We start from the raw sequence: 9896 nt of genomic DNA, 5'->3' as shown, positions 1-9896 counted from the left end.
AGTCTGATCATATTTTCGGTTTTGGCGGTTAAGTGTTTGATCGAGTGTGCGTGGCATCCGGTGGCTTCGATTAGAAGCCCAAGAATGCGAATGTGGTCGACTCGCGGAATCTGTTGGCCGTCTCTTGTATGTAGTGCGATCGGAAGTTCGTCTAGAGGAGTTAGGTATCGGACTCCTTGGCAAGACTTGCGATATAGTAAGAGTTCCGATTTCTTGGAAGATAGCTTCATTCCTGTCTCTAGTAGGTACTCCTCCGTGGCATCTAGGGCAACTGTAATGCCTGCTCCATGTCTGCCAGGGAGCCTCCCGGGCTCCAGATGGTGATGTCATCTGCATATAGAGCGAAATTTACGTTCGGGATGTCTCGTAGTTTGTCTGCGAGTCCCTTCATCACTATGTTAAAGAGTAATGGAGAGATGACGGAGCCTTGCGGTGTTCCGACGGAACCCAGCGTGTAGCAGTCCGACTTAAGTTGTGAGACTCGCAGTCGCGCTTCTCTGTCTTTTAGGAAGGAGCGCACGTACTCCTGAAATCTCTGGCCGAGGCCGAGGCCTGCCACAGACTCCAATATGAAGTGGTGCGAGACGGTGTCGAATGCTCTCGTGATATCGAGGGCGAGGATGCCTCGAACGTCTCTTGTTTTAACGTCAAAGACCTGTCTGTTTAGGAGCAACATGACATCTTGCGTGGATAGGTGGGGTCGAAACCCTACCATGTTGTGTGGGAGCAGTTCGTGTTCCTCAATGTAGCGTGACACTCGGTTTTGAATAACGTGCTCGGCTACTCTACCCACGCATGAAGCAAGAGAGATGGGGCGTAAATTGTCGAGGTTAAGTGGTTTGCCGGGTTTTGGGACAAGAACCACCGTGGCCGTGCGCCATTGCGTTGGTACCTCTCATGTTTCCCACACGTGGTTGATGTCCTTAGTAATGTAATGGCCTGGTCGTCTAAGTTACGTAACATTCGGTTGGTTACCCCGTCGGGTCCTGAGGCCGACCTGCTGTTTAGGTTGTGTAGCGCCTCTCGGACTTCTGCTTCCGTGAAGGCAGCGTCTAAGTTTCTAAGCAGCTTTTTTTTTCTCCACAACTTCCGACCTTTTTCTTTTTGGTACCACTTACTTAGCCTTTTTGGAAAGCTAGTCATACAATAGCCATTCAATCTTGAAACGCTTGTCTGCAGGCAGGCGCTGCAGTTGTTGAGAGGCTATTGGTGCAGATTTTAGAGCGCAGCTTTAAGCGCCCGTTCCTGCGTTGAGTGTCGGCGTGCGTCGGCGGCGTTATACACCGTAACTGAGCGAATGAGCACAGGCGAAAGATGAAAGTGAACGCGGAGCGCAACAGTATGTGAAAGAAGAGCGCGCCAGGAGGAAAGTCGAGGAGGAGCGGAGGGGAAACAGCCTGCTCATGCGCTGAGTTGCCGGCGGCCACGGCATCCGGCGCCACGTGGGCGATTTCATCTGCGCTTCCGATAGGGGGCCAGGGTGGCTTGAGGCGGAGAGGACTACGCTCGTCCACGGCGTCAGATGCTGAGGTCAGTCCGCGGTCCCAGCGTGTGTGACGTGTATCACACTGCTCGTGCAAGGGGCGATGGCGAGCGGCTACGAGTAAAGCTCGATGTGACGCTGCCTTGGGTGTTGTCGCCGCTGACACTGGTGGCACGATTTCATCGCGACGAAAGGCCGATCTAGTCGTTGGTGGAACCAAAGTGGTGCGAAGAAAAGCGTAGTGCCGCGCAAGACGGGCTGTGCGGCGACGATGGCTACGATATGGCGTCGCAGTAGCGCGAGTCGTCTGTATGGAAACAAAGCGCGCTACACACAGAGTTTTCTTCCTAATATAAACCGTGTACCTATATAATCATAATATCAAATATTGGCACGCGAAATTAAAACAAGTATAAAGTTGCCCTCAAATTTCGCATTAGGGAGTATCGTAATCGTGGGTGATTTCTTTTATGACAATGAGTCATTTTGTGTTTAAAACTGATCCTCGCCCCTGATAGTATTCTCTTTGCTTACATTCTGTAAATAATACGTCTGCGTTTGGCTATTCTGTGTTCGATTCGATTTTCGGTACTTCCTATTCATAATTACATCCGTATTCGAAAAAAACATTTATATATTAACCCACTTCAAATATACGTAATCGTAAGAGCTGTTTGCCACTGGACGGCCGCCTATGCTAATAACGTGTAACGTCATCGGGAATTGCTGGCACTTGCTCTTGTACGGTCAGGTCTATAGCGTAAGCGCGTTTTATTGTCAACACAGACCTCTTGCGCCTGCTCTTCTTGCTGGTGGCATCTGTAAGTGAGCCATTTCGCAAAGCGTGGAGCGGCGAAAGGTACGCAGATCACGCCGCTTCGGGAGGGGCATCCCCTGCACTGAAGAATGAAAAAAAAAATGCGCAATAAAGGCCGGGACAAAGACGCAGTGCATAGGATGGGCGCCAAGATTTTGCCTTCTTCATTATGAACTATACCCCCCAAGAAAACGCATTTTGCAAAGTCACACCTCTCCTGCATACTTCACTGTAGATGGCCCCTCATTATCGCTTCTTGTCAACTTATCGAGGAGTTTCTATTCAGTCGTAAACTGAACAATAACCCGCTCTACAACCGGTTCCAACAGGAATCGTAGTAATTGGTGCAACCAGAATTTTTTTTACGCGCAACGTATGGGAGGAATGATGGTAACTTAAACCTGTTACTTGAAAATACATTTTGTTTCTTCTCTTATTATTCGCTATGAACCTACAGCGACAAGTCAGGAATGCAGGAAATGCTGCGTTCAAAAGCATGCTGCGCCTACTTTGATTATACATACGCCATCTCAGAAAATTGTTCCCTTGCAGGGAGGGGCGTGGCCAGGGGGGCTACGCAGGGGCGGCTTGTGGTAAGCTCCACCCCCCCCCCCCCAGAAATGTTTTCGTGCTGTCGTGAGCCGCCGACCAAAACAACTCCCGGCGACGAAAATCATGCTTGATTTTGTCTATAGAATGTCTTTTTCACGCTCGAAATGACATTTCAGCGCAAACATTGCGAAATCGGGCTGGATTCCGCGGCAGCACATATGCATCGGGAGTCACATATCGTAACGCATGGCCCCCTACCGAGCACGAAGTTTCAAGGGCGTTTTGGTGGTGAGCGGGCTCATCTCGGCATCTCGCGGAGGCGGCGGAATCTACGGAGCGCTTAGATTTCAATTCTGAAACTTTATGGGTATGATGTTTTCATAATCTTTTGATGCGAAAGGTGCATTGACATTTCCAAAGTCGTGCATTAGATTTTCGATTCCGGAACTTTGTGGCTTTAATGCTGTTATAAACATGTGACGCCAAAGGTGCGTTGACTTTTCTAAAGTCGTACATCGGACCATACAAAGAGACAAGCAAAATCAACACTATCAGACAAGTTGACAAAGCACACAGCGAGGTCTCATGAGACGAAGCGTTGTGGTGGTTCATTTCTGCCGTCATGTCACAGAAATAAATTTCAACATGTTTTTTCACCAGCGCCAAAGCATCCATGCCAAGACAATAAAGACAGCAAAGGAAACTAAGTTCTTATTTATTTATCTACTTGGACTTTTCTTTGCGAGGACACATTGAGCTTCTCTTTCATTTCTTTGTTATTTTTTTTTTGTTCTCGCTACCCGCGGGCTGCCAATCCAGCCAGAGCGCATACGTTTTTCTCGTGCTGCATCGACCACCACGTGGCGCAAGAAGACGCGCATATGAGACGAGAAAACGAAACAATGCATAGTCGCTAGCCGCCATCACTGCGGGGACTCGACGGAGTGCAACGCGTTCGCTTGAGGGCAACCTCTGCGGAAAATTTTGTCAAGCCGGTAGGATACCGAGCAGTATGCGTATGGTTCTCTGTGGACTAAGTGTCTCACGTTTTCTTTGGTATTCCTTTGGTAGCCCCACTAGGTGCCCAAAGTAGGCATACGATTGTAGCCAACATGCGTTCCTTCGCGTTATTTCATTTCGGCGCCCCCCCCCCCCCCAAAAAGAAAAAGACATTGTTGCGGCGCAGCGAATTGTCGCATGGTGAAAGTTCGATTTTGTTACTTCTTTTGCGGAAAGTAATGGGCCACAGGACGCTTCAGTTGCCGGATACTCCTATTATATTATTGCGATAGCAGCTATGTGGAGACTCCAGGTGCATTCCTGCCGTCGCCATCGCCCTCACGTTCCGTATAAATAAAGTCCAAGGGCGATAACGTCGTGACCGCGCGACGCATGCGAGTGAAAGCGAAAGGGGGGGGGGGGGGGGGGTGACATGGGTGAGCCGATGATGGTGGCTCAGTCTTGTGTGCGCAAAGGAGAAAAGCTTTGAGGAAGCGCGCCGCCTTCCGTCGCGCGCGATACATCGGGGGGAGTAGAAGGAGGGGGAGGGGGCTGTGATCTTTGGATGTGTGGTTGCGCAACATGTTTATTTGCCTTGTTTGACGCATCATATATAGTGACTTTTTCTTAGATATGTATATTTAAATATTTTGTTGCGAGGTCTAGGGCCAAACAATGAAATGTTCCTTACCTCAGCAAGGAAGCCTTCATTGCGGTGAGGCCACCTTATGTCACTCTGAAAGTTTCCTTACTGAGGGACCCTCGATGAAGGCTTCCTTGGTGCTTCCTCAGCGTAAGGTAGCTCCGAAGCTACCTTCATGCGTCCTCACGCCGCTCCTGGCCCTGAACGAGCGCTTCACCTCACTGCTTAGCTACGTGACGCTTACTTGCGCAGCAGAAGTGCGAGCATGGTACGTCTTGCCAGGCATCTTCGTTTCAGTCACGCGTGTGGCATGATCGTGTTGCTAGGCGTTGCTAGGCGTTGCACGACGCCGGCGTGCCAGCGTTGCTAGAGCACATCAAGTTTTGCACGGTGATGTGGTACTTTTTGCGTTTAGTAAACAAAACTAGAAGAAAGCGTCCACGCATCTCTGCATTAGCTCTTCAGTTTAAAAATTGTGCGACGATACAACATTCCTTTATTGAATAGTGGTGTTAGCGTGAAGCTTTTAAGTGATAATCTCGAACCCAGCCATGCGGCAACCGCTCCTTACGTGAGGACGGGCGAAGGGAGGTTTCAGATTACCCTTGCTTCCTCCATCAATCCTTCGCTGTAAGGAGGCCTCACGTAACGTTAGGAAACGCCCGAAGGAAAGGAACGTTTCATTGTTTGGGCCTTAGTGTATATGCGCAGTGAACTTTGTTTCCAGTGGCACTTTTTGCCCTTTATCAAGCTGTATCTTCATTTGTATATTCCATTGTATCATCGCATCTCTAATTACGAAGGCGCGTCAAATGAAAGTGAGCCAACTCACCCCGCGCAATAATGGTTCAGTTCATTATTTGAGAGGCGTGCACGTAGCACATAGGCATCTCCTTTACAAAAGTGACATGCAGGGGGAGGATAAATGTTCTTTAATGCTCTTATACACTGGGTTGAACATGGTTGCGTGACATAATGGACACTCTAAAAGTTGAACAGTCTGGTGTCGTGAGGTTTTTGACAGATGAAGATATTTCCCAAAAAGAATTTAGTCGCCGTATGGCGGCCGTGTGCGTTGAGTATTGCATTTCATTGGCCACTGTGAAACATTGGAGCAAATGGTTCAAAGAAGGACGTGAAAGTTGCAAACACGATCCATGGCTGGGCCAAAGCCACCATGCAATCACCCCCAACACAATTACAAAGACTTATTAGACAAGAATGGAGGATAAGCATCGATGAATTGGCAGGGCGGGTGAACATCAGTCACGGTTCGGGTCACACCATATTTCATGAACATCTCGGTTATCGGCTCTTGTGTGCGCATTGGATGGCCAAGATTTTGAACCACCGCCAGAAGACGGAGAAGTTCGGCGCTGCCTTGACTCATTTAATCTGGTAGCACAATGAGGGTGACGACTTTTTGTCTGCAATTATGACCGGGGACGAATCATGGCGCCACTAATACGAGCCTGAAACACGACGGCAAAGCTTACAGTGGAAACATCTGAATTCAGCAGCCCCTAAGAAAGCAAAGGCCGTCATTTCTCCCGGAAAGGTGTTGTTGACTGTTTTTCGATCGTCAGGGGTCATTATTGATCGAATTTACTAAACCTGGAGAGACTATCAATCGTTTCTGATATTGTGAAACGCCATATTGGCTGCATGTCGCAATCAAGAACACACGACGTGGAGAACTTAGGAATGGGGTCATCTTGCTCCACGACAATGCCTGTCCCCGCGTCGCTGATGTGGTTAATACAAAACTGGCAAAGTTCAAGCGGGAAACGTTGCAACATCCGCCATATAGCCCAGACCTGTCGCTTTGCCATTTACACAATCGGGAGCATTTGAAAATACTCAAAGGAACCAGATTCGTGTAGGACGATGACGTAGAGTCAAATGCAGATTTTTGAAGCAGCAACCCAAGTAGTTTTATGAGACGGATATTACGCGACTCTTTAGTCAGTGGGACAAATGTCTAAATGCTCATGGAGATTACGTTTAAATAAAGTACCCCGTTTGTCATATATTCGCATTGGTTCACTTTCATTTGACTCGCCCTCATATATATCGCAGAAGTCCTGCTTTCTATATGTGCTCTCTGTTGCGACTATAATTTTGGTGCAATTACTCACAATACACGACCGGTGACAGCTTCTCTTGCGCAATACATTCTACCAAAGGACAGCATCATTGTGATTTTTCCCTGATCGTTGCATATGTACAAAAATGTAAACAAGGTTCTAGAATGAGACAGAGAGAGAGAGAGATGCAAATTAGAGGAATGCTAGGAGGCTAACGAATTTTTATTACAGAATTTGCCCTCAACTTGTGGATTTCATAGCCTTTAGATTTTTCATATCAGCGGCATGCACTGCTTTGCTTGTTTCAAACTGATATAGTTCTGAAGTCCATGTGACATTTGCTTCACTTGTTCAATATACAGAAAACATGGAAGCATGGATATCAGTTATTTCGGGATACAATTTTGAGACATACGAGTATATTCTTTTTATGAAAAAAATACATACTTATATTGTCTTGAATTGGTTTGCAGCATCTTTGACAATGACAAGGCAATTATTATTAATGTTTAATGTATTTGATCTCTCGACTATTTCTATAACGAGGAGGCCGAGCTGCAAAGTGGGCGTCCCCCTCCCCCGAACGAAATTTCTGGCTACGCCACTGCTTGCGGGTGACGCAAACACGAAGCGTAAACGCCGTACTGCCTCAGCAACAATGAAAACACCGCGTTCACAAACCACCCGCCGTGGTTGGTCAGTGGCTATATGGTGTTGGGCTGCTGAGCACGAGGTCACGGGATCGAATCCCGGCCACGGCGGCCGCATTTCGATGGGGGCGAAATGCGAAAACACCCGTGCAGATTATAACTGTGGGACCTCTTTCTGTATAACTTCTACTGCATATATGTACCACTAATGAATGAAGCAATAAACTTGAAACTTGAAACTTGAAACTTGAAACTTGAAACCCGTGTGCTTAGATTTAGGTGCGCGTTAAAGAACCCCAGGTGGCCGAAATTTTAGGAGTCCCCCACTACGGCATGCCTCATATTCAGAAAGTGGTTTTGGCACGTAAAACCCCAGAATGAATGATGATGAAATGATGCGGTCACACATCAAACACGCGAAACACTCAATACCGATGGGTAGGGGGATAAAAAAAAATCCCCGACGGTTACGATACTCTGTAACGCGAAATTTGAGCGCAGCTCTATACGTGTTTTCATTTCGTGATATATTGGCTGGCGCGGACAATCTCTCGCGTGCGGCACGTTGCAAACGGAATGAAGTGTGGGGCGACTGCCTCTCTAATCTGGAGATCGCGAGAGGCAGCTCGTGGGTGACGCGTGGGTGCGATTCACAGCAGCCGCCGCCGACAGACCTCCCAGGCGAAGCGCGCTACTCTGGCGGCACCTCGTAGTCATTGTCGCCGCACTACGCTTCTCGTCTCACGCTTTCGCCATGCCCTCCTCTTCACTGCGCTCCACGTTCGCTCTTTCATCCTTTGCTCGTTCGCTCGGTTACGCCGACGCTCGCCGCAGGAACGGGAGCCTTCAATTGCGCTCTAAAACGGCACGTTCGCTGCGCTCATTACTTCCTCATCAAAAATCTCTATGGTCTAAAAAAACACCCTCTAGATGCAATCACAAACGTAAACACAGTAATCCAAACAATAGTAATGTATTATATTGTAGATAAACACCTTTCTTTATAACCCTTTACCCTCTGTGGTTACTCAGTAGCTATGGTGTTGGGCTGCTGAGTGCGAGGTCGCGGGATCGAATCCCGGCCACGGCGGCCGCATTTCGATGGGGACGAGAACACCCGTGTGCTTAGATTTATGTGCGCGTTAAAGAACCCCAGGTGGCCGAAATTTTAGGAGTCCCCCACTACGGCGTGCCTCATAATCAGAAAGTGGTTTCGGCACGTAAAACCCCATAATTTTTTATAACTCTTTACAGCCTAGCCAGCACAAACATGCGGGTCAATAAAGACACTCATTGAAAAGCACCTGCTTCAGTTTCGGTTTCAGAACCCTCTGCCACCGATGTCACCGTTTCAAAGAATATATTGGGGAGCGAGCAATCGGCCACAAAAGTGGCATCTGAGCAAGCGTGACCACACCGGCTCTCTCCAAAACACATGTCAACATTTCCTGTTATACATGAGTTTTGTGGAGAATTCGCATAGGACAGCAATTTCAAGACGGAAAAAATGTAGCACTCAAAAATTTACCCATTCTCATTCTCATCGCACGTGTTCCGTCATCACGCGTGAAAAAGCAGCATGCACGTTTAGGAAGGACGGGCTTTTGTCGTCGTGAAATGAATTGCGGCGCACCACAGGTTGGCATTCTGTGCACTATTGTGCTAGCACAGTTTGTTTCTTTATTGCGAATAACTTCTTGGCATCTTATTTGTCGTTTCGTGGTAGGTGTTTGGTGGTGTTTTCTGATGCGTGAAATTAGCAACGCGATGTCATGTTTCGTGAATCGTGATTACCATTTACACTGAAAATATTCATCCCATGAATGCGTGCAACAACTTCAATTATTTTTCAAAACAGTAGCTACGTATTACATTGCCCATCGCATAGGTGCATAGATGTGCCGGTGATTTTGTGAAGGATAGTGAATCACAATGAAGGTCAAAATTGTTTGGTGACGTGTCTCTGTGCGTACCCCTTAAAATGGTATCCAAAATGTTTTCAACAAGGCACGATAAATCGACCAAAAGACCAATTTTAAAAATTTTATTTTTAAAATATAATGCACACTGTGCAGAGCAATACCATCCAGTACCGAGTGCGCAGGAGTGCTTGAAGCCATTGAAAAATGACACCAAAACTGCACCTCCTGGTATTGAAAATTACGGAGGTGAGGGTTTGTTTACATGTTGTTTTCCATCATTTTTTCTATGCGTATGTACTTTTTTGTAATAAATATGGCTAGATCGGTTAAATATATTCAATTTCTGCCATTTTCATAAGTTGTGATTGCAAATTTTCTCACCAGGGATGCTTTTGTAGCGTACTGAAGCGTAGTCATTAGTTTTTGTTGCGACCACTTTCTCAGCATGTTTAATGTTATTTTGCCAATCTACCAGGGGAAGTCCACTCCCCTTGCTGACAAATCACTTGGACTGTGCCCAAACGCTGTGCTGAGACTCATGCACACATTGCCAAAGGAATATTCCGTCTTTTTTGAAAGATACTTAACCACCATTCCACTCCTGAATTAACTGCTGAAGGAAGGCATTGATGGCACAGGTCAAGGCAAATCAAGTGAAACATGTCCACCTCAGAAACAATGCTAAAATGAAGCACGGTGTGTTTGACAAACTCACTCGAAACGGCGAGAAAGTAGCCATGGTC

This window comes from Dermacentor albipictus, unplaced genomic scaffold, assembly GCF_038994185.2.
Source record: "Dermacentor albipictus isolate Rhodes 1998 colony unplaced genomic scaffold, USDA_Dalb.pri_finalv2 scaffold_11, whole genome shotgun sequence".
Classification (NCBI taxonomy): Eukaryota; Metazoa; Arthropoda; class Arachnida; order Ixodida; family Ixodidae; genus Dermacentor; species Dermacentor albipictus.
This window is presented reverse-complemented; position numbering follows the sequence as displayed.